The following is a 26,710-nucleotide window of genomic DNA, read 5'->3' as shown; positions in this document are numbered from 1 at the left end:
AGAGAGAGAGAGAGAGAGAGAGAGAGAGAGAGAGAGAGAGAGAGATGATGATGATGATGATGGTGATGCCTGGGTTTATTCAGAATTTAAATTGAGAGTTTAAACAAGGAAAGAGCAGTCTACAGATAAAGGCTAATCTCCCTGGCTCTAGCTTACCTTTCCTCCCTGCTTCATGATAGCTGATGGGCTCCGACACTCTGAATTCACTTTCCATTCATTCTCCTATTCCTCTTCCTGCTTTGGCTGCTTCTGCCATACTTGACTTGGAGCAGGTCTTGCTGCTGTCCATAACCTAGTCTCATCTCTCCTACTGTATCTCTTTTTGTCACTGGCTCCAACTGGATAGAAAGGCGGGTCATGGCAGCTAGCCACACAGGGCCCTGAAGACAAAGTAGACATGGAGACTGACAGCTTTAGTCCCCCTTAAAGGATCAGTCTCTACTCTCTGGACTAAAAGGTTTAGAAAAAGAAAAGAAAAGGAAAGAAGAGGGAAACTGAGGTTCACAGAGATGAACTTACCTGTCTAGAGTCATAAGTTAGAGCTAGAACTCAAATCTAAGTCTTCTAACTCTAATTTATTTTGTATTACCTCCAGAAAAAAGTTTTACTTGAGGCTTCAAGATTAAGACCTGCAACTTGGTGTGACTTCATCTTCTTGTGACTGACCTCACTTTCTTCCTGTCCCCAGAGTCAGAAATTCTCCAATAGATATGGTCTTAGAGAACAGAGTGGGAGAGCTGTCCTGGCAAGAGAACCCCAATTATGATGCCTTGAAGAGAACATCCACCTGAATGTTCACCTAGGGCTCCAGGGCTAGAATGTCAAACCACTTGTTTGTGAAATGGATTTGATGCTTCATTAGAGAAATACTAAGTACAAAATCCAGGCAAAGATTCTTTAATAGCCTCTGCTGAAAGGAGTAAATAAACTAAATGCCAGATTAGTAGCATGTCATAGACAATTAAATGCTAATTCTGGATTTGTAATTTTTCTCCTGCTTTGGGGCTTATGTTTAACATCTTGAGGAAAGAAGAAGGGGCTTGCAGGTGTGGGGAATCCATTCAAGCAAATCACAATGACCCTGTAACTGAGTTTTGGTGATCAACATGAGGCTCAGAGATGTCCAGTGACTTGCTTATGGGTCAAATAGGTAGTAAGTGTCAGAGGCTGAATCTGAACCCAGAGCTGACTAACATGAAGTCTGTCACTCTGTTTCCTTTTTCCATGTTGCCTCTATATTTTAAATATTGATAGATATTCATAGCTGCATTTGCTACATGTATTTGAAGGGATAGGGCTAAGGAATAGATCTGTGGTTTTGTTGATATTGGGAACGCCTAAATGAAGAGACATCTTCTACCAAAGCAGAGGAGGGGAGCATCTCCTTTACAATTTATACTCTTGGAGAGTCACCCAGAGCACTGAGACAGGGAATAATTTATCCAATCTCACAGAGCCACTAGATGTCAAAGTTAATACTTGAACCTATGTCTTCCTGTGTCTGAGATCAGCCCTTATCCACAATGCCACCACACTGCCCCTGAGACCCAGAGAAACAATGATTTGCCTTAGGGTCACTTAGGCACTAAGTAGCAGAGTGGGATTTGTATCTAGGCCCTCTGACTTCAAATTCAACACTCTTTACATTGTACCATTCTTTCTGCTATCTCTCACTATGTCTGACTTAGGGGTAGTTCACCCTTGAATTGAGCCTGGCTGCCTATTGAGGATAGGAATGGGGTGCACATCCTTGTAAGTATATGGAGTACATTTTCCTTTCAGATCTTTTGAAGGTATGATGCCATTTCTGGGAAATTTTAGGGTTCAGAGATAGCAAACTTGGGGAACCCTTCATATATCTCTTATGAGACTGTATTGTAAATGGAGTTGGGGGGGAGCAGTAGACATTATAGGATCATAAGATCTGAAATTTAGCACAGGCACCTTAGAGATTAGTCTAATTGAACTAACTTATAGATAGAGTAGTCATAAAATGGAGAAAGTAGCTAGATGGTGATGTGGATAGAGCACCAGGCTTGGAATCAGGAAGACTCATCTTTATGACTTCAGATCCCAGGTCAGACAACCTACCAGCTGTATGACTCTGGGCAAGTCATTTAACCTTGTTTGCCTCAGTATCCTCATCTGTAAAATGATCTAGAGAATGAAATGACGAACCACTCCAGAATCTTTGCCAAGAAAACCCCAAAATGGGATCACAGAGAGTTAGACCTGCCTGAACAACAACAGCCTAGACAGGGAAACTGAGATATGAAAATATGAAGTGATTTTCCTTAGCAAGTTTTTCCAATAAATGAGTAACATTTCCATGAATTTTTATTCAATCTGTGTTAGCATGAATCCAAATCTCAATAGGACAAGTCTTTCTATTATATTTTCTGTGTTTTAGTGGTATAAAAGGTAATTTCCTGGGGCAGCTAGGCTGTGCAGTGAATAGAGCATGGGCCCTGGAGGCAGGAGGACCTGAGTTCAAATTCAGCCTCAGACACTTAACACTTACTAGCCATGTCACCTTGGGCACATCACTTAACCCCAAGTGTCCTGCCTTTCCCCCTCCAAAAAAAAGCAACAAAAAAGGCACCTTCTTCTTTAGAGCCTGGAGGGAGGGTTCTGTGGCTGCCAGAGACCATTTATCTCTTTGGGCTGAGTGTATCATCTATTCCTGGTGCTCTCACCTTCAGAGAGGGTGTCAATTTCTCATTTCTAGAAGTGGGGCTCTCTGGAGCTTTTTAATGGACAATTGCTGCCCTCTTGGATGGAAATTATCATCTTCTTGGAGGAATTCTAAGACCACTTGGAAATCTCTGTGAAGAGTGTTAACTGTAAAATGAAACAGGTGAATTTACTCATAGCCCCTTTCCCCAAATGCTGGAAAATAGCTCCTTTGGAAAAAGGGAAATGTTTAGAGGCCCATTGGCCCAGGTTCCTGCACGCTGCTCATGCCCCTCAGGGTTCAGACATTTTCCAGGAGTCTGGTTTGTTGCATGTACCTATATACTCCCCTTAATGATTAGTCTCTGCCACCTACGACTCTAGTTGAAGCAAAAGAAATGGTTGTATCACAACCTATTAATATATCTATTCCTTATTATGACATCTTATCCAGTTATAGGATTAATGTACTGTGGATTTTCTATACATTTCTCTATAAGCATTTAATATTTTAAAACATGTCAATCTGCCTAAACTGATTTATGTGGGTAATATAGGGAGAATACGTATTTTTTTGGGCCAAGATTATGACTCCAATGCATTGCCCTTGAAATATTGAATTCTCATTTAAAATAGTTGTTTGTTATCCTCTATCCCCATGCCACATTTCAATGTTAAGGTTGACTGGTGTGTGATAAATATTTTTGGTTATAGGAAATCTCAGCAGGTTGAGATCCATGGTCTTTGATTTTCTCCTCTAGCCTCCCAATGATGTGGAACTGTGATTAAAGCATTCCTCAATGGCACTTTAATTAAATTGCAGAAATGGGGCTCAGGGTCTCTGGATAGTAATCCAAGTTCTCGTACCCAATACACAGGGGAACTGATGAATTAAAACTTTTTTGAGGGAGGAGGAGGTAATGTATTTTGAAAACTTTTTTGCTCTCTTGCCTTTCTGGCCTCTTCTCCAATTTAAATTCAGCTCAGCAGTTTAAATAGCAATAATAGCAAAAAATTCTACCTTCTATAAGAAGTCTTTTTGGATCCCCCTTTACTCTAGCATTTTCCCTCTATTGATTATGTCCAGTGCACACACTATATATGTATATGTACATATATGTATATACACACATGCATATACATACACAGGCAGCTATGTATATATATGTATGTATTTGTATGCATATTTATATACCTATACATTTATGTATGCATATACATACACATATGTGTGTATGTGTATATATACATATATACCTATATATCTTGTTTATACATAATCATTTGCTTGTTGTGTTCTCCATTAGATTGTAAGTGTCTTGAGATCAAGGGACTAACTTTTGCCTTTCTTTGAATCCCTAGCACAGTGCCTGGAACATTGTAGGCACTTAATACATGTTGATTGCAAAGTATTTTTTGTATATTATCCCATTTGGTCCTTACAGTAGTCCTGTGAGGTAGAGGCTGTCCATGTAAAGTATCTGTACATTTATGATATTCTTCTAAACTCATTGGGGATACAAAGATCTGATTAGCTGACATTTCTATTCTGCTTCAAATTTTGTAAAGGGTTTTGCATTTACAAATGAGATGTGTTGTGTCATTTGAGCCACACAACAATCCTGTTGGCATCAATGGGTATTTTTATGCCTGAATTATGTGTGACAAAACTGAGGCCCAGAAAAGGTTAGTGACTTGCCTACAGTCACACAGCTAATTAGCATCAGAGATGGGATTTAAGACCTGGTCATCCTGACTCTGGGATCAACCTTCTATCCACTCTGCCTTGCTATAATTTTCATCTAAGTGCTTGGGAAATACTGGTACTCTTGCTCTCTTCTGCTAACACAGATAATAGAGAGCTAACTGTGTTGCCAATTATTCACTTTCCTAGTGGCCTAAAATTAGTTCTATTAGAGTCCATCAAAACCAAACTAATTAAGAGATCTGAGGACAGGTCATGGATTCCTAATTCCTGTCTCAGACACTGACACCTAGTGGCTCCTTGAGAGCAATGAGAACAGTACAGCTGTTCTTGGCTTATCCAAAATGTGAGGTGGGGGTGGCCACTTATCTACTTAGTGCTGGTAGGGTTGCCTGTTGGTTAGGAAGAGTGGCCTGGCAGGGATTGTGCCCTACATGCTTAGGTCCTGCTGTCATTTCCCAGAGAGCCTTGGAGGCAACACCTTCCAAGTCCATCATAGATGTTTGTATTGGGGAAGATGGATGACATTTAGAGGTAGGAAGAAAAATGTATCTGGCTTGGCTGTTACAGCCAACTAGCACAGAAGATGAGGTGCTCCAATCCATGGGTGGTGGGCTGTCAGCTACACTGACAATTCACTGAATAGATTTGGTGATGTGAATCTTCTGACAGACAGCTTGGAGACCTCCAGGAGTGCTGGACTGAGACAGACATGCCATGATTCTCCTTGCTGTTTGATGCCCAAAGGATTGTCACTGTTGGGAAGGAAGGATTCATCCTTTCTTAGATCAGAAAGTTAGCGAGTCTGGAGCTAGTCAAGAGTTTTAGATTCAGAAAGGATCTTTGAAACCCATGAAAGTAGTCTTAGTTGTAGAGCCAGAGGTTTTGAGTTTGAATTCTTCCTGTAATGTTTACTACCTGTGTTGGGTCAGTCATTGAATGTCTTTCAACCTCAGTTTCTTCATCTGTAAAATGGCCTCTGAAGTCCCTTCCAACTGGACGCCTCTATCCTATGATCTCTTATAACTTTGCCATTTTAACAGATAGCAAAACTGAGAACCAGACAGATTTAACAATTCCTTTAAAGTCACAAAGAAAGTTAGAATCAGCTACTACTGGGACTAAGGCAGGTTCAAAGTCTATTGGTAACTGAAGAGTGGAATCAGAAAGTATTTCATAGAGGAGATAGAAAGTGAGTCAGGATTTGAAGGAAGTCAAGGATCTCAAAATATAAATGTGTGTGTGTGTGCACATGGTCCATTATAGACCAAAGGTTGGTTAATGGCAGAACTCAAGATAACTTCTTAATTAGTTCTCTCTATTTTAAAAACTTAGGGATCATCTATTGATCAACCAGAGGCTTGCCGGTCTTTAAGGAGATATGGGTACAGTTTTTAGGGTGGGAGATAGCACTCTGAGTGCTCTGGGCTTGCAGCTGGGAAATCATTTCCTATTTCCTGTAGTGCTGCCAATGCTAGTTCCCATCTAAATAAGAAATGTGTTAGATTTTGATTTAGAATCTAAGTCTCAGAGGACAAAGACTAAATTCTCAATTTTCTACATGTGACCTAATTAACTTTAGAATTTTCTGGGGTCAAATTTTTTAAGCCTAAACTAGTTATGGATTCACTGTGTAGCTTTAGGCAAATGACTTCCCTTCTGAGGGAGAGAGAGAGAGAGAGAGAGAGAGAGAGAGAGAGAGAGAGAGAGAGAGAGAGAGAGAGAGAGAGAGAGAGAGAGAGAGACACCCTTAATTTCTTCATTTGTAGAACAGAGAAGTTAGAATGAATAATGGTGAAGGACTTTTTCAGACCTGATTGATCAACCTGCCTTTTTTTCCAGCAGGTTTTTGGGCCTCCTCCTCCAGCTGCCAGTAATCACTAACACTGAAATGCTTGGAATATTGCAAAATACTATACACCCCAGACTCAGTATAAGGAAAACAAGAGGAGACAGGAATATAAACCAAACCAAACCAAAAAACCCAGAAATGCATCTTTAATATAGACAGAACTTGGGGTGTGGATGCCTGGATAACCCAAGTACAGAAGTGCAAGATTGCCCATTGGTATAGTCTTACAGAGCAGTATTCAAAGACTAAAGTCACAATATAACAAAATCAGTGGCATTTTTACAATACTTTCCATACATTATCTCAGGTATGTCTCGCAACGACCCTTGGAAATAGTAGGCTCTACAGATTTTTAATAATCCTGTTTTGTAGAGGGAGAGACTGAGTATCTAAAAACCTGCCTGTGGTCACTTGGCTGGTTGATGTCATAGACGGGATACAAATCCAGACCTTTTTGATTCCAACTCTAGCATTCTCAATTCTCCTCCCTCCCCCATCACATGGATCACAGACTATTTTAAAATAAACTAAGCAAAATCATGTCTAACATCCCCAAGACAACAGTATGAAGCCTAGTGCTGACTGATTTTTGTCTTTGAATTTCCAGCACCTAGCAGGTTGCCTTTAAATATGTGTGTATTTATTATTTACTTAAGTCTTAACCTTTGAGTTCATCTGTGAAGATGGTTTGTCCTTCATTCTTGAAGAGAACTGTAACATCAGGAAGATGATGTCATGACTTGTGCATAAACTGGATTTAAGTGAGAGAGGACTGTGTAAAGTCACCAACCTCACTCTTTCCTCCTGAGTCATCTGGGTCCAGTGGTAACTGGAGGTGACCCTACATGCAGTGAGAGACCTTAAAACTTCTGGTGAAAGAGGTACTTCCCATTCCATTTGACAATCCTCCCCCCCAAAAAATACCACTTGGTAATTCTAAAGAATTTGGTAGTTTTTTGATAATTGCCTGGGGGTAATTTAAAGTGCACATGGCTTGCTTATGGCCACACAGTTAATATGTGTCAAAAGCAAGACTTGAGCTTGAGTCATCACAACTTCAAGGTTAGCTCTTTTCCCACCATGTCAAGCTTTCTTTCTTTTTTTTTTCTTTTAATAAGTGTTTATGGGGTTGAACTTCTGACTTATTTTACTGCTCATACTTCCTTCCCTCCCCCATTAGTATAGATATTCAAAAGGTGATTAACATCTGCTCCCGAGTCAAAGGCTAAAGAGATAGTTCTGCTAGAGAAGTTTTTCCTCATCCTTTCCCTTCCCTAGATTAGGGATTATTATTGTTCAGTCATCTCTGACTTTGTGGTCCTGTGGACCTTACTGCCCTTGGGACCTTCTTGGCAAAGATACTGAAGTGGTTTGCCATTACCTTCTTCAGTGGATCAAAGCAAACAGAGATTAAGTGACTTGCCCAGGGTCACATAGATAGTAAGTGTCAGAGGCTGGATTTGAACTCAGGTCTTCCTGACTCCAGGCCCAGCATTCTATCCATTGAGCCACTTAACTGCCCCCACTTGAGTTACTTAACAGCAACACTAATATACCGAGTCTATCTGAATGAATTTGCCAGGGGCTGAGCAAGCTAGTTTCAGGGATATCTTTGTAGGTTCTTCTGCAGTTTGCCTTGTAAAGACACCATTCATAAGTGAATGTGGCATGTATATTGGATGAAGGTCACAGTTCCATATGAAACGTGATTACATGTCTACTTTATTCCTCAGCAGGTGATGCTTCTAACTGGCGTGTTTTAAATGACATGTGTTCGGTCCTACTCACAAAATATTTGGGTCAAAGTCATCTAAAGATGGACACACAGGGCCTGAGCCACCAACCAGAAAATATTCATGACTATGGAAGCAAAAACCACAATGGAGACTAGAATTTGGCAGTGGGCAGACATTCTCCAAGACTGTATACCACAGAAGAGCCCTATTAAAAGCATATAACTTAGGCCAGGTAGCACAGTGAGTAAGAGCACCAGCTCCAGTGTTGGGATGACCTGGGGATCGAATCTGGGCTCAGACACTTAGCACCCACCTAGAAACACCTGGCCGTGTAACCTTGAGCAAGTTACTTAACCCCAATTGCTTAGGGGTGGCCAGGTGGCTCAGTGAGTAAGAGCACTGGCTCCAGTGTTGGGATGACCTGGGGATCAAATCTGGGCTCAGATACTTAGCACCACACCCAGAAATAACTGGCCGTGTAACCTTGAGCAAGTTACTTAACCCTGTTTGCTCATAAAAAAAAAAAAGCATACAAGTTAATATCATGGTTAGCTTTAGTACTTTAGAGTAACTCAACTTTAATAAGGTCTTATCCCACTCTGGGCTATTTTAGAAATAAATGGAACAAAATGAATGAAATGTGGGACTTCAGTCAATGAATGAAGGCATGAAGAAGCATTTATTAAGTCCTTGCTATATATCAGGGACTATACTAAAGCATTGGAGATACAGTACAAAAGAGAGATAGCTTCTGTCTTTAGGAATTTCCTTTCTAATCTTGGAAGGCTGCACATGTAGAGCAGTGATGGCTAGGGAGAGGTGGTTTGGTTTGAGAAGACACAGTGATGGTGAGTAGGGACATAGGAGAGTTGATTGAGATACCCATTTCAGAAACAATGGTGGTGTTTTTTGGTTACTATTCCCAGGGCAAGAGAAAGTCTGTGTGTGGGGAGTGGGGGGCTTCGTGCCTGTGTCAGGAATTAGACCAAGGTGAATCATAGTTGAGTATCTGGAGCCTATTCACTGAATGGGTGTTACATGAGAACGTGAACAAGCCTTAGCCTAAAAGGACCAGGGTCTACTCTTACATCCTGGTCCTTCTACAATCATCCTTATGAACATCTGGCTACTGAACCCAGATGGCTCTGGAGGAGAAAGTGAGGCTGGTGATCTTGGACAGCCCTCCCTCCCTCAAATCCATGTCAACTACAAGACATGTTATCATCTCCCTGATGTCATGGTCCTCTTCAAAAATGGACAAACACAACAACAACAACAGCAGCAACAACATCTAGAGCCATCTAGATATGATAACAAGTGTGAGTTTGTATCCACACACTCAGCAGTCAGGACAGCATGATCCCAAGGTGGGATTTCCAAAGCTGATTAGGGACACAGGGAATGACTTAAAATACTAGGTATGCTGGATGCAAATAACAATAGATTTGGAGATTGAAGGCTTGGATCCGACAGGCTCTGGCTCTGACTGTCAAGCAGTCAGGCTTTTGATTTTCCCTGTACTTCCATGTAGTCATTTTAGAAACAGATATTATAATGCTTGCATGGCTTACCTCAGGGCACATTGTGAAGAAAGTACTTTGCAAACTGGTAAGTATTGGATCTGGAGTCAGAGAGGACCTCGGGACTAAAATTCTACCTATTTTATGTGATGTGTGGTTGAACTCAGGCAAATCACTTAAACCTATCCGTGCCTCAGTTTCCTGTCCTGTTAAATGAGGCAGTTGGATTAATCTTCTGAATGTCTCTATCACTCAATCCTATGATCCTTTCTTCCTCTTAGCCTCTGTAAGACATAAAGTGATATATAAACATCAGCTTTTACTTCCTATTATAATTATTGTTACCATATTCCTATCAATTTATGGGAAAATTGCTTTGTTCTTATTCTGTTTCTGCAGTGGAGGGACCAGTGGAGAGAGAAGGGTCAAGGCACCCACATTCTTATCCTGGCTCAATAAAATAATTGTGGGGGCATCGTTGGCCACCAAAACCATTTGGGTTGCAATTTCCTTATTTACAAAAAAAATTATTTGGACTGGATGACCTCCAGTTCTATGAACTATGCACCTATAATGTGAGCAGTTATCATTACTAAGAAGTAAGGGAACATTATTTGATTTTTGGAGCAATATTTGTCTAGGAAACCCCTTAAGTTATACTTGCACTTAACATTAGATTTATCTAAAGCTAATTACTCAGTAGATGACTTCTCCAGTTCTTCTTTCTCCTGAAACTAGTCTCCCAGTCATTTCATTGTATAATTAACACTCCTCTTTTAAAGCCCCCTCAAGACTCTATCTCCTCCTTCACTGAAGCTTTCTCTGATCCTTCCTGGGGGTAATGACTTTGTTCCTCATTATTCATGTAGTATTTCATTTGGTACCTCATTAGTGTACTTATCATGCACTACTGTGTAGAATTATCATTTTCTCTCTTTTTCTTTTATCTATCTCTCATTTTATTCCCTTGCCTACCAGACCATAAGTTCTAAGAGACAACAGTTTTGTAATGCAAAAGAGCATTGGTCTTGGAGTCAGAGGACATGAGTTCAGATCTTGACTCAAATGGCTTTGTTGATTGTAGTCAATTCACCACAGACTGCCTCAGTTTCCTAATATGTAAAATGAGAGAATTGGGCTAAATCACAGGTTTTTACATAGATTTCAGTGGTTGTAATCCTTGCAAAGGCAACTTCCCAAGGTTCAAAATACCAGCATAGCTGTTCTCCATTTTATTCAGTGACAAATTAAGAACAGAGAAAATCAAAATATAGCATAGTTCAAAATACAGCATTCACCAAGTGTAATTCAATAATTCCCAAGTACTACTCCACCCCTAGACATTATAATTTATTTAGTCGATCCCAAAGACCAAAAACTTAAAAGTTCCCCACCCTTGGATCACAACTGACTAGGCCATCTACCCCAGAGTTACAACAAGCTTAAGCACAGCATTTAATATTCAAAGAGAGGTCTTTTCTTCATCTTGACCTGAGGCAAGTTCTCAGCAATTTTTGTTCCTGGGGAGACAAAGCTTAGCAAGGCCATAAGATACATTGCCAGTGTCCTCATTAATTCATTCTCTGTCTGCAGAACAGTCCTATGATCCCTGAAAACATTAGCAAAACCCCCTTCCAGGATTTCTGTAAATATACAGCAAGAAAATCCTTCTTCAGGGCTTAACCAATAGCAAGGTTCCAGGATCTCTGAAACAACAGCATTGGCCTTCACCAGTGGGCACAATTCACTCTCTGTCTGCAGAACAGTCTCAGGAGCTCTAAACCAACAGCAAGGTTCCAGGTCCTCTGCAACAACAGGATTGTCCTTCACCAGTGGACGAATCTGGCAAAACAACATCAAAACAGACAGACAAAGTACCAGCATAACAGCCATGTCTCCTCAGTTCTTGGCAGCTCTGGGTGGCAGCTATCAAAAGTCCTGGGCAGTTCAAACTGGCCCTCAGCAATCCTCTCCATTTCTGCCTCCACAATGCTGCTTCCAAAAAGTTCTGCCTCTCTCTCTCTGCTTGTGTCTCTCTAAATTCACTGTCACCAGCTCCTCCCAGTTCAGCCCTCTCTTTTCATGTCAACAAGTCTATCCCATAAGTGGGATTCACAAGCTCTGGGTTTTAACATAATAAATCTGAAAGCCAAGCCAATACAGGCGGATCTTTAAATTCCATTACTATTACAGGGGTCCAGGAACTTGGAATAGAAAAAAAAATCACACCTTTATTTTCACTAACCTCTAACTGAAATTTAGCATTTCCTGAATTTCTCCTCCCCTTTTTTTGGAGTGGGAAGGCAGGCAATTGGGGTTGTAAACCTGAAATTCTTAAAACAATTGTTATTACTAGATTTTGAAAGGGATTAATAACCCAAAAGAGGCTTAAGAATCTTTGCACTGTGTCACTTCTAAGATTCTTTCTGCTCTTTGTATCTTATGATCCTGTGAGGACATGGACTGCTTATTGTCCCAACTTTTGTCTCTGAAGTCTTGGCACTCACTAGGCATCTTAAGTAAGTGCCTATTGACCCAATGAAGATAAGCTTGAGAATAAAAGAGGAACATAACTCACATACTTTTACCCCTTAGCAAACCTGATTTAAAACAACAACAATAAAGTTAGGGGAAAGAGATTGAAATAGAATGAGTTTGGGAGACATTAAATGGATTTTATTTATCTATGGCTCTTCCCTATTTCCCCTAAGAGTCAGTTGTCTATTGGGAGTTGGCTGTTGGTTAAATCCCTAGCTACCCTCATTTGAAATTTGTTTGCATTTGCTTTCTCCCAGGGTCTGTCTTCCCAAAGCTTTGACATATGTATAATTTATTTTTGACTTAGAATCTATATAGCTCTGCATGCCTGCAAATACTCATACATTGAAATAGAGGATTTCCTTTTCCTTTGGTTCAAGTTTTGATGCAACAAAGGTCTCTCCTTTGAAATGCTAGTGAAATCCATACATATTCATCAAAATCCTTAACCATCTAGCTTTACAGGTCAGTCCTACTAATTTGTTTCTTCTAGGTGTTTTGATAGTCTAGAAATCATTCCAGAAAAGATATTATTTAAGTTGCTTGGATTTAATCAAAGCTTTTAAAAAACATAATTAGCCCACAGACACATGGACTACACATGGAATCACACTGTAAATATACTGTATAAGACAGTTTCACCTTGGTGCTGAGGTGATTTCCATTCTAATGGGGGTGGGAACAGAAATGAATGTTTATACCCAGCCATTACAGCCTTAATTTTATAATTCTTTTTTAAAAACTGATTAAATATATTTACAGGGGAATAATGTTGTCATTCAGTTCAATGATTTCGCCTTAAGAGAGTGTTCCATTTTGAAAAGGGATGGATTTCACAACTGTCTAGTTTCAACAAGAGATATTATCACATTGAAGATCATATATTTGAAGACTCAGATTTGAACATTTTAATTTCCTTTTACCACTGCTTATCATATTTTAAATAATAATAAAAGATCATTGATATCCCTCTTTAGTTTGCTTAAAGTTGGGAAAGCCTCAGATGGCATGTGCTTACATAGTTCAATGATAGGCTTACATAGTTCAAAGGCTTGGCTCTTTCAGAGAGAAAGTATTTTTGTGGTTTGTGTTCATTTCAACAGTGTATCCTGAAGTGGACTCTTCATACCCCTGCATATATTGGCTTTTCTTTTTTCTTGTTGGACTATTTAATTCAATATCGACCAATTAACATTTAAAACATTGTGTATTATGATATAAATCAATCAATCATTAGCAAGCATTTAATAAACAAAACATTTTAGATAGGCAGCTAGGTAGTGCACTGAATAAAGTTCCCAGTCTGAAGTCAAAAAGACCTGAGTTCAAATCTGGCCTCAGATACTTACTAGCTATGTGATCTTGAGCAAGTCACTTAGCCCTGTTTGCCTCAGTTTCCTCATTATGAAATGAGCTGGAGAACAAAATGGCAAACCACTCGAGACCACTCCAGTAGTTTTTGTCAAGAAAACCCCAAATTCCTTTTCCGTCTTCCTCGGCTCCTTGGCAGTTGTATCTCTACCGAGGCATGACCTCTCAGGCCACAAGCTGCTCCTCGTCCCACCAACGCCACCACCATGCCCTAAAAAATCGAGGAAATAAAAGACTTCTTGCTCACAGCCAGGAGAAAAGATGCCAAATCTTTCAAGATCAAGAAAAACAAGGACAATGTGAAGTTTAAGGTTCGCTGCAGCAGGTACCTGTACACATTGGTTATCACAGACAAAGAGAAGGCAGAGAAATTTAAACAGTCCCTCCCTCCTGGTTTGGCTGTGAAGGAGCTGAAGTGAAGGAATCATTCATTGTTAACACCTGTATTGAAATGTAGAAGAAAAAAAAAAGAAAACCCTAAATGGGGTCATAGAGAGGTGGACATGATTTTGAGAACCCAGATGTTGGCATTCCCTGGTCTGGTGATTATGTATCTATTACTTTGTTTAGACAGTTGGAGCCCTGTCTATTGGATATCTGTGCTAATTTCTCTATGTTTCTCTGCTTGTATTTACTCCATGTTCAGGGTACTGATCTTTCCCCTGAACTAGTGAATGACATTTACCTTCTTTACTTCTATGTTTGCATTTTCTCCATATTTGGGGTTCTGACCTTCCTCCTGCTCTAGTGAATGACATACATACATACATATATATATATTTAATTAAGATTGTTGACCCCTTTGAGTTGTCTTTCCCTTAGAAAAGCAGTTCAAAGAACTTGTGCTAGCAGACCATCCTGGGTGTGCTAGGATGCTTGCTAATATCATAGTAGAGAGAGAAATTGATTTGCAGTCAGAGGATCTGGGGTTCAAATTTCATTTCTTCTACTTGTTCTTATATGACATTGAGAAATCACTTCCTTTCCAGTATCTTAATATTCTTCTCTGTAAAATGAAGTCTAACATGTCAGACTTGGAGGCCACCAAAGTTCCATCTAGCTGCAGATATATGATCTTATGACTTATTTGGGCTTCAGTTTCCTGGACCATAAAATGTAAGGAGTAGGTAGACTAGACTCTTACCTTTCAGTGCGATTGGTTCCTCTCTTCTTTTTCTCAATGACTTAACACTTTAATTTGGTGTTTTCCAAAGTGGGCATTTAAATGAAATTGAGACTTCGTTTAGTAGAAACCAGCAAAATTGTGGTACACCCTTTCTGGGCAAGATGCCCAGAAGAGCAAATATCCAGATATAGATTTTGTAGTGATGCACATATTATCTGTTGCTGTTGTTGCATAGAGAGAGGCTTTGGGATTGATGAGTTCCTGGGGACCTTGAAAGAAAGGTCTGGAGATGGTGCAGCATGGGATAAACACAGCATGAGCAGAATGCAAGCTCCCTGAAGGCAGGGATGGCTTTGTGTTTTTGTTTTTGTATCTCCAGTTCCTAGAGCAGTGCCTTGCACAGAGCAGGCATTAATAAGTATTTATTGAATTGAATTTATTGCTGGAAACTTATGCTTTTGGGTCCAAGGTGCCCCCAAATAGTCTAGCCACACTGTGCAGAAATGAAATTAGAGGAGAGCAGTCATGTATCCTCTTCCTTTTGACCTGGAATAATTCCATATTACTTCCTTCCAGCCTCACTCACCTTTCAAATAATAATATAATAGTAGTAATAATACTTTTTTTTTCTCTTCTCCCCCTCCCTAAAGGGCTCTACATTAAGGAAATATCCTAAGACAATGGAGAATCTGCCCTTGAGAGTTTGATTCTAACTCAAAGAAATATAGGCATGCCAATCCACTGAGGTTAGAATAAAAGGCAGAATTCTGGGCATTTTATGTTTTAAGTTTTAGCATAAAATTGTAAGAGTGAGTGCCCTACCTTAAAGGAAGATGGATATGCATGGATTTTACAGGACTTGTCTATCACCCTAACTTCTTGAAGAGTTTGAGCTAGAAGAGACTTATTCAAGGTGATCTAATCCAACCTTGTAATTTTACAGCTCAGGGGACCTATAAAACTCCAGCAGAGTTAAATGACTTGCCCAAGGTCATAATCAAATTCAGAGGTAGGACTCCTGACTTGTAATCCAAAGTTATTTCTATTCAAGCTCTTTAAAAAACTCAGACCATTAATCAAAGGCAGCTAGTTTCCAACATTCTCCCAGACCAATAAAGAGGGCTTTGCAGTTACCAGCCCAGCTTTTTTATGCACTACCCTGAACTAGAATAAGCAATGTAGGTAGCCATTTCCCTGTGAAATTGCAGTTTCTCTAGCTAAGTTATAACTTTAATTTTGGTTTCTCCGGCAGGCAAACATTTATCAAGTACCTAATATGGTCAAGGATTGCATATACTAAAACAAAAGCAGAAGCCTCCCTGCCTTTGTGGAATTTATACTCTAATGGGGGAGATTTTATACACACACATGTATACGTACATATACACATACATATATAGGCATGTAAATGTACACAGACATATACACATATGACACACATGCACATATATACACACAGAGACACAGACACTCATATATATATATATATATATATATATATATATATATATATACACTTATACACATACATATAAACAGTTATAAAACAGCTACATGGGACCCCTAGAGGCAAAATTAGGAGAACCTGGGAGGTGGGTTGTAAGGAGACATGAGGAAAAAGAAAAGTCTCATGTAGATGGTGGGATTTGAATTAGTTAGGAAGGAAACAAGGATTCCAAGAAACAAAGAAGAAGCAGTCATGTAGGTTGAATGAGAAGTAGGTTGTTGTTGTTCATCTTTCATTCTCAAAGAGGTCCAATGACATCAGGAGGGTGATGACTTGACTTGCAAGTCAATTGGATTTAAGTGAGGCAGAACTGCACAAACTCATCAGCTTCACTCTCTCCTCCAGAGTCATCAGTGTCCAGTAGTAGCACATAGGTCAGGATGACTGGTGATGGCCCTAGATGCAGTGGAAGACCTTGGTCTTTTTTTTAAACTAAGGTCTTTCCTAGGTCTCAGTTTGTCAATAATTAAAGGCTAGGTAAGAAATGAGGCGAAATATGGCCTAGTTTGCCTTCACAAAAAATCAGTCTAGGAGGGGAAGACTCACAGAGGAGAGGTGCCATGAAAATGTCCAATGGAACAGATAGGTCAAGAAGGATGAGAATGAAGACAATCAGATACAGCAATTAGATTGTTAGTAACTCTGAAGAGGGAAGCTTCAGTTGAGTGATGGGGTCTGTCCCATGACAAATGACACTAAGTAATATAGCCCTAGTCCTCACTAGTCCTCAGCAAGCTGAAAATCTCAAAATTTCAGAGAACTCCCCAAACTTCAGTCCTGTTGCTCAAACTATTTAAAGACCCTCCTGATAAAATAGAAGCTGCTGGCTAATAAGTCACAGGGATTTTAGGATTTCAGAGCTAGAAGGACCCCAGGATATCATCTGTTCTACATCCTTCATTTTACAAATAAATGGCCTCAGAGTGGTGCAGTCACTTTTTCAAGGTCACACACATTGTTGATGTCAGGCCCAGCTCCTTTGCCTTAAATCCAGTATGCCGGTCAGTTAAGTTATCACCTTGCACAGGCGTTTCTGAAAAGCTTTTCTGAAAACTCACAAAGCTAGAAATTGACACATAACTCCAAAGTCAAGGTAGGCTGGTCATGCTGAAAAGAAAAGACTGATTGATGGAGAAGTATGGGTTTGTCCCTCCCATTTCTATCAGCTTCATCCAAGGACAAGTCATTTAAACTACTGGTATCTGCACGACAGAGACTTAGGTCAAAGGAAATTCAAAGTTCTTATATTGAGTTTTTGGTTAGAAAGAAGGTGAGAAGTGGGAGTGCATTTCAGACTTGGAGAACCATTTGTGAATCAAAAGACAAGTTTTTATTTGGGGTCAGATGTAGGTTGGGAAGAGTTTCACGTGACTGAATTTTTGTGGGGAGGTGGGGGGCACATAGATGGCACCATAGTGCACAGAGTGACAGGCCTAGACTTAGGAGGTCAAATCTAGCCTCAGATATTCATTAGCTGTGTGATCTGGGGAAAGTCCCTTAACCCTTTGTATCTCAGTTTTCTCACCTGTAAAAATGAACTGGAGAAGAAAATGACAATCCGTGCCAATATCTGCCAAGAAAACCCCAAATGTAGTAACTAAGAGTCCGACACCTACTGAACAACAAATGTATGTTGGGAGATAAGGAATCATATGGGGATTCTGAGTGGCTGAAGGGAAGACTAAGTATATAAATATTCTTCAGAAAAGTCCTTTGCTCAATTTCTCTGGTCATTCAATGTTGATGAATTTATTGTTCCACCTGTTCTCTTAAATTTAGATAACATGCTAGTAATAGTGGTGAATAATGGGACTTTTACAAATAAGAACAAATAAAAATGAGACAGCATTTTCCTTCGTTACCTTCTATAGCGTGGCATAGTCAGCTGGTCTTAAAGCCAGAAAGACTTGAGTTCAAGTTCTATTTTTTTACATGTGCTGGTTATAAGACCTTAGGCATGTTACAACCTCAGTGACTGAAACAGCTTTCTAAGACTATAAATTTCAAAGAGGGTACCAACTCCTTTGATACAGAGTTTCATCATCTAGGACTTCCCTCTACAAATGAACAAAATCATTGTTACAATTTAAATCCAACCCCTTTTCCTTGCCTTAGTTCTACTTATTCTGCAAAGACTTCTATAGTTCCTCCACCCTTCACTGTTATTTAAGTTCTCTGACCTCTTACACTTAAAATTAAAATTAGGGTTAACTCACACTGTTTAGCTCCCAACTATTGCCAGGTATTGTTTGCATAGTTTAACCACCAGGTGGTACTGCTAGCCATTATCCTGACTAAGTTCAGCTAATTCTGTCCCTGAGGAATTCTGTTTTCACTCTGGATGTTATGCTTATCTTCCCAGCTCTGTGAAAGTGCAGAGAATGTCCAAACTCTTTGTGGCTTTCAGCAAAGCGTGAGTTTTTGTACCTCAACTCTGATTCTCCCTTTAGGACAATGCCTACCAATTATCTAGAGCAGTGTGGACTATTATGAATTTAACCAATCAGAAATTATCTCTTGAGACCTCTGTGAAAAACCTCAGCTCCTCTTTGAACTTTCTCTGTTCTGTAGTCAAATGACTTTGGCAAAATGGAGTCAGCCTCTCCTAGAAGTACATGAATATGCTTAATTGTGCACAATTGTATCACTTTTGACTTAGAAACAATAAACAAATAAATTGTATCTAATAATGAAACAACACATTCTAAGATGTCTACTGAGCTTCTGGTACCACTCCTTCCCCTTGAAATTGGAAATCCTCAACTAGCACAGAAACTTATTCGAATCCATGAATTCTAGGAAATGCATAGAATTCACTGCTCTGAGTCAGCAAATTAGGGAACAAAACTCCACTTGTGAGTCCATGAGGATCAGTAATTAGGTATTTTCTCACAGATACTGCAGGACCTTTGAATCAGGGACCTCATAGCTCCTCTTTCCTCCTAAAGATAGGAATTTGAGAGAAAATAGACATTCTAGTGCTTTTCTCTGCTTTGTCTGTCCTGTGACAAGTAGGGACTTTTGATGAGATCTTGCTTTATCTGGTAGGTTATTTTCATGAACCAGGGTGAGTGGACCCAATGGTTGGCTCCAACAAGGGGAGACTTTTCATAGCTTCCTTGTTGTTCTTGTGTCTTTTCTTCTTTTGATCTTGACTGTGAAACATTCAGTGACTATGACATTTCTTGTGGGTTTCTTCTTTGGTAACCAGAATCATTCCTAGGAATAGGAGCAGGAAGAAAGAGACAAGAGAAGAGGTTATGATTATTTTGCTAGACAATTAAGGTCAATTCAACAAATACTCATTACACAACTACTAAATGATGAATAATCTTCATTCTTTTGGAAGATGGACATTGTAGTGTAGCTAAAGCTGAAAGACTCCAAAAGTCTTTGGAGTCAGAGGACCTGGATTTAAATCCTGCCTCTTATAGTTTCTCTGTGACCTTGGACAAATCAACTTACTTTTCTGAAGCTCAATTTCCTCACTTGTAAAATGAAGGGTTCCGTTGGATTAGCTCTCAAGATCCTCTCTGGCTCTAAGTGTTATGGTTTCCAAGTAACTTAACCTTCATCAGTCTCAGTTTCCTCATCTGTAAAATAAAAATAAAATATGGAAGTTTGTCACAATGACCTCTAAAATAGTGACTTTCTAACTCCAAACCTTTGATCCTATGGGCATATAAAACTCAAAATTTCTTTAACCCCTTTTCCCCAACTTTATTGACATATTTTGTATTTTTACAATACCAGAATTTCTCCACCATAACAAATAACATTTCTAAAGTATAAAAGAAAAAAAAAGAAAAAATCAGCAAAACCAGTTAACATATTGAAAAAGTCTAGATATATGTGTAATGTCCCACCCCATTGGCCCTCCCACTTCCCCAAAGGAATGGGATGTTGACATTTCATAACTCTTCTTTGGGGCCATGCTTTTTCTTTGCAATTTTTCAGTACTTACTTTGGATTATTTTGCAGTTTGTTCTTTCCATTTACATTGTTGTCATCACTGTGAATATTATTTCCTTGCCTCACTCAGTCTTTGATTGTTTACATCTTTCCATGTTTCTCTGCATTCATCATATGCATCATTTCTTACAGCACAGTACTATTCCATTGCATTCATGTACCACAATTTATTTAGCCATTCTCCAAATGATGGACATCTTTTTGTTTCCAATTCCTTGCTATTACAACATTTCCATTATAAATATTTTGACTTAAAACTTCTCTAATTAATGGGCTATTGTTTCTCCTTTTATTTCCTGTGCCACATTTAATGATGATGATGATGATGGTGATGGTGCCAATGATGAAGATAACATACAAATTATATGGCACTTTCAAGTTTACAAACTCATTACATAGATTATCTCATTTGATCTTTGTAACAACCCAGTGAAGTAGGCATTGTTATTATCCCTATTTTAGAGATGGAACTCTGAGCTATTAAATGATTTGTCAGTGACTGAAATAGCTAATAAACATCAGAGACAGACTTGAATTAGGATCGTCTTGACCCCACCACCTACATTCTTTTCTGAATACCATGTTGTCCCTCCAAACACACTATAATGGGCAGACATATGTTGATTGGTTGATTTTATCCTCAGTTTTCCCAGTACCTAAATAGTCTCAGAGGTCCCCAAATTAGTTTGATTTAGACAGATACTTGTCATGATCCCAAGTTGGTACTTAATTCCACCTAATTAATTAAACCTTTTCAAATCTAGATACCTTGCTAAACTTGAAAATATCTCTGAAAAAAGCCAATTGACTCGCGTAAAAGGCATTTTATCAGTTGGATTGGTAAAATCTTGAAGACTTCCATATAATTTTGCTTTTCTAGCCAAAGCAGAGAATCTAAAAGCTCATTGAGGTGCAAGGAAGGAACTGACTGCTTGTTCCACGGGACCATACTTTGCAGCTTTGCATTTTCACTCTCCAACTTGGCTCTCTGTGCCAAGTATTTAAAACTATTTTTTTTAAAGCAATTGGGGTTAAGTAACTTGCTCAAGGTTACATGGCCAGGTGTTTCTGGGTGGGTGCTAAGTATCTGAGCCTGGATTCGATCCCAGGTCTCCCGACTCTGGGGCTGGCACTCTTACACACTGTGCCGCCTGGCTGCCCCACCATTTTTTTCTTTTAAGTTTCTTATTGGCACAAACTTTTTTTGTTTTCTCATTGGCATAAAAATTTAAAGATACTATTGAAAAGACCATTGCCACTCAGAGTTTTCTGACTTTGTATTATATTGCAGGCTTCTTGAAGACAGATTTGGTATCTTACCTAACTTTTGTTTCTCAGTGCCTAGCATAGTGTTCTGTAAAGAGTTGCCACTTGATAAATGTTTGTGGTGTTATAGTTTATTGAAACTTTCCCCCTTTAAATACAAGGTGGAAGACAAGCAGTACAAGCTTCAACTTTCCACCCTCTGTTTTCTTGCCTTTGTTGGGAGCTGCAATTAATATCATTTTCTCTGAACTATTTTATTCATAAGTGACTTTCAAGAGTCAAGTGTCCCCATTGATAGAGTTTGAGCTGATCACTGTAGGGGATCTTGAGTTGGAAATCCCAAGCTCAAAATGAAAAGTTGGTGTTTTATCCTCAGTTCTACCCATAAATCTTTTCATAACTTTTATTCTCAGACTGACCTCAAAGAGAGACTGGATGGCCACTTGTCTGGTACGTTACAGTGAGCCTACCATTTGGGAATTGATTGGACTAGATGTCTGATGTTGATGACCTTTCTCTCTTCTCAATTTCTATGATTTTGTGATAAAAAAAGACTCTCTTCTCCTCCCTACCACTCCCCTAAACCCCAAAATGAACCAAAGCCTGCTTTTATGAGTGGGTCTGACATATTCATACTCAGTTGAAAATGACTGATTTGATTTAGTAAATGTTAGAATCCCTAAGGCAAATAGCTGCATTATTCTTTAATGCAAAGCAATGGATTCATAATTGTAGAGTTTCAGGCTTCAGTCAAACCATTGGGACTTAGGGAGCCTTCCTGGATAGAAAATCCACTGGGTAGTAGCTGGCAGTCCTGGAAATGAGCATTATTTTATAAGAGCTCTTGCTTGCCAGCCACTTTCTCATCTTTTCACAGTCACTGGATGTTTGAATTTACTATGGGCTTAGCTTTCTGCCAGGCCAGATATGTCACCTTTTAGGTGACTCTGACTTATGTTTGGGACTTTGGGTTTGGTGTTTTGCTGATTCTCAACAGAAAGGGGATAAACACAAACCCTGCAAAGACAAAATAAAATGTTGGTCTGAAGAATCAGAGAAAAGCATTTAGAATATGGTTTCTTCACATATGATCTGCCAGCTGCAGCTCCTGCAGAGGAACCAGGAAATCTTAAGTCAGGATGTGCATCCACATGTGGTGATTACATCTTGTGTCAGGGTCACCTAACCAGCCATAACTAACTGATAGGTCACCCATGGTTTCCTATTTGCATTCCTATGATAAGCTCTTTCAGTGGCGTAATGGAAAGAACATTGAGAATCAGAGGTCCTGGGTTCAAATTTCATTTCTGAGGCTTACTAAATGTATGACCTTGGACAAATCATATAATGTCCATAGGTCTCAGTTTCTTTCTATGTGGAATAAGGGACTTAAACAAGATGGCTTCTGAAGTTCCTTTCACCTATAAGTCTATGATTCTACAAGTTGAGTGTAAATCCTGCCTCAAATGCTCACTACTGGTGTGACCTTGGTTAAGTCAGTTAACCTCCTCAGGACTCTGTTTCTGTATCTGTAAAATGTTTTGGTTTGAGCTAAATGGGCTCTGAGGTCTCTTCCAACTCTAAATTTATGATCCTTTAATCATTACACAGCTGCTGAATACCCTGACTCACATTGATCCTAGTCATTTAAATCAAAGCAATAGTAAAGTCTAACCTTTCATTGTATCTTGTCATGTCTGTCTGGGTTATTCCATTGTGTTTATACCTTGGCTATAAGGCCAAGTATACTCTTACCACACAAAGGAACTCCAGCGTCAAAGATGGTCTGCTTTCATTGAATGTAATGGGTGAAATTATTTCTCATTTCCCATTTGTAGGAGAATTAAGAAATAACAAAAGGCCAGTTTTGAAAAAAAATGAAATCTTGGTCTTAGATTTCTTATTACTTTTGATTGCTAGGTGTATTCTCTCCTGGGATGGGGATTTGGTGGCAGAGGTGTAAGACTTTTATTAGGTTTTCTTTCATTCTACTCACAGTTTCTCATGCTGGTGCTTTCGATTTTTAGTATATTCAATTATCAAGCAGAAGGGCTCTTGGGTGAAACTGGAGGCTTGTGGTGATATGAGTGTATTGGTGAACCCAGATTATCATTCATTGTCACTCTGGTTATGATGCCATTAGCTTTTTCCCATCCAAAGCTGTGCGTGAAATGCTTCCTCCATCATTTGTGGTAGCCTCAGAAATGCTAAGTGGATGGAGCAGGGCTGAGAATGTTGGTTGGGAATCATGGTTAGGCCAAGGAACCAAGTAGCACGGCCCTACGTTTTGTTCTTTCTGACACTGATTTCCTCTGTGACCTTCTCGGTTGCCATTTTTCTCTCTTCTGCCTTTGGGAGACAAAGTAAATAAGTATTATTTGTAAAGTACTTTGAGATTCCCTGATGAAAGGTACTAGTTAAGTGCAAAGGATTATTATTAATTTGTTCAGCCTTGCTTTGTGGATTTATTTTTTTTTACAGGAGACTTTGATGTCATGAGAGCATTTTTCTCTCAAATGTCAACCTCTCCCCCTGTTTAGTTTCCAAGAGTAGCAGGTTATGACCTCAATAGTGAATGAAGTGTTTTCATTTATCATATCAAGACTTTCCTAATTGCCATTCTAATGAATTGAGTTATTAAATGGAGGAAACAATACACTCCAATATTTTCTCCTTAACAAATTTAAATGAGCTGTTGACCGAATGAATATTCCCAAACAGTTGAATACTTCTCCTACACAGTTGACTTTCTAGAAGAAACTACCAATGGGTCTGGTCCCAGCTTCCTAGCATTTCCTAGGACTGCCTATATTCAGATCCAACATTCCTATTTAAATGTTTCAGTTAGCAAAGTGTTAACACTTTCATAAAAGGTGCTGTATATCATCCCTGCTTCATTTCATCAGGATTCACTTTGTCCCTATTCATCTTCAGGGTTCTTCAGGCATTTCCACTAGCTGGGAGGGAGACATCTTTTTATGGGATTTCCAATCAGAAATTTGCATTGTAATATGCTGTGTACCTTCTCAATTAGCTTTGCTTCAGAGCACGGAGCACCAAAGGGCTGTCAAATAGAAACAAAAATATATTTTTCTTCCTGTCAGTGGTTATGCTTCTATGACTTTTCTAGCCCACAATTTTTTCCCCCTCCAGGGCCAATATAATCTCCTTTTGCAGGAAAAAATATAAATTCAGCAACAATACCCTTTTGACTTTGATAATCTCCATACTCATAGACCATATTACAGATATGAAGTCACTTTGGATGTTGAGAGATGACCTTGTGATTGTTGCATGCCAGTGGTTCTTGAGGTAGAATTCTTGAGGTAGGACCTAGTTGGTAAAAAATCACATGGGTCTAGTTTGTTGGCTTTAGGAAGAAAGAATAGAATATTGTTATGAGATCAGAGGTTTAGAGCTGGGAGTGTCCATCCACTTCATTCTACAAATGAGAAGACTGCTGCCCCAAGAGGTAAATATAGTTTTCAAAAGATCACACAGATGTTAAGTGGCCAGGATTCTAAAACCAAGAACTCTGGTGCAAGGTCCTGTGTGCTTTTTCATTATGTGAGCTTTCAAGGACTTTGAAATCAAACTATTGAATCTTACATTTAATCCAGTGCTAAGCACAGTGTCTGACCCATTATAAGCACCTTATAAAAGCTTATTCTCTTGACTTGACTCTGACCATAGATCATCTTATCCTACTGTATAATTGATCCTATTTTAGTCTTCCCCAATCTTAAGGTCTAAGTCTCCAGTTGCCTCTTAGATATTTCCTCAGAACTTCAAATGCAACATGCCCCACAGAATCTAAGAGTCAGACAGGCATCATGTAGTCTAGGCTGTATCTGGCCAAGAATGTGCTTTACATAAGACCTGGTTAGTAGGCATTCAGCTATTGTTTGGAGACTTCCACTAAAGGGAACCTTACTATATCCCAAGGCAGCTCTCTTGATCATCCTAATTACTGAAACCTTTCTTTCCTTGCAGCAAACCTAAATCTATCTCCTGTTGATTTCTTTGGCTTCTGTGAGTTCAATTAACATTCCTAATTTATATGATTCTCAGATCTATAAAGCTAGCACAAGTCTGTGGTGCTCCAGTCCTGCTTTGACAACTACCTATTAGACATTTTGAACAAGATGCCTTGAAAGCATCTCAAACTCAATGGGTCTAAAACAGGGGGAAAAAATATAGGATTCGGGATCAGAGGACCTGGGGAAAAGAATCACAGCTTTACCATTTATTACATATGGGACCTCCAAGAAGTCAGCTTAATTTTCTGGGCCTAAATTATCTTATTTGTAAAACAAGAGGGTTCTATCAGATGACCTCCAAGGTCTTTCTAGCTCTAAATCTATGAATCTAGTCATCCTAAGCTTACCCCTCTTCCTAACTTCCCTATTTCTGTTGTGTCACCCAGCCAGCTGAGTCAGCCTCAATGTTTCATTTTTCCTTATCCCACATAACCAATAAATCACCAAGTCTTGTTAGTTTTATCTTCAAAATATTTTCAAATTCATCCCATTTTCTCCACCCAAAAAGTCAAGACTTGTTCTGGTCCTCATCACAGCTTACCTTAGACCAATGTAACATACTACATTATTATGTCATGATCCTGTCTCCAGTTTCCTCCCTCTTTAATCTATCACCCATTAGCCAGAATAATGTTCCTAATTCAAAGGTATGTTTAGTCATTCTCCTGCTTAAAAATCTTCAATGGTTCCCTCTTGCCCATAGGAAAATATTTAAACTCTTTGCCTTGATATTTTTGGCTCTTTGTGGTCTGACTTCCATGTTCCTTTATAGCCTTTGTTTTACATTACCTCCCTTTACACTATGTTCCAGCCTGTCAAGGGTGATCTCAAATGTTATCTCTTCTATCTAGCCTTGGGACAGACATGCCATTGTATTCCTGTAAAGGTAGGGACCATAGACAGTTTATGGGATTAGTGAGGATCTAGCTCATGCTAGAGCTTACTTCTTCTGTGGGAGCATTATTTATCTCTTTGAGTTGCTCAGATAAGGCACAGTACGGTTGGTGCAAAGCTATGGCCTGGCTTGAAGATGGGAAGGAAGACTAGCTGTGAGGTTCTTTGGTCCTGAGGCCTTGTAGCATCTCTCTCAGTGAGCCAGTGATCCCTAAGGACCTACTAAAGAGACTTACTTTCCTGGAAAAGTCTCTGCCCACCTCTGCTTTTGCCAATCTATTTTCATAATTTTCCCAAAAGTTCCTGTAAATTGGGGAATACTCTCCCAGATAGCTCATGTTATTTGGTTTATTAGGCATTGAGTAGTGTTAAGTGTGATTTATTCCTTGCTCTTTACTTATCTATCCTGTCTCATTTATTTGTTTTCCTATTTTGAACCAGTGCCAAATAGTTTGATGTTTTCTGTTTTTAATATAACTTGAGATCAAGGAATGTTATTTCCTCTTTCAT

General features: G+C 39.2%; 1 protein-coding gene and 1 pseudogene across 7 annotated transcripts in view; both read left to right on the top strand.

The window, feature by feature from the left end:
* Nucleotides 1–26,710, top strand: part of KCNMA1 (potassium calcium-activated channel subfamily M alpha 1) — a 917,791-nt gene that overhangs the window by 396,230 nt on the left and 494,851 nt on the right. The window lies entirely within an intron of this gene.
* On the top strand, nucleotides 13,602–13,826 carry LOC138146474 (large ribosomal subunit protein eL38 pseudogene; annotated as a pseudogene).

This window comes from Petaurus breviceps, unplaced genomic scaffold (genome assembly GCF_028583685.1).
Source record: "Petaurus breviceps papuanus isolate PSGF00001 unplaced genomic scaffold, PetGlider_PUasm1.0 90762, whole genome shotgun sequence".
In the NCBI taxonomy this organism is placed as follows: Eukaryota; Metazoa; Chordata; class Mammalia; order Diprotodontia; family Petauridae; genus Petaurus; species Petaurus breviceps.
This window is presented reverse-complemented; position numbering and strand designations above follow the sequence as displayed.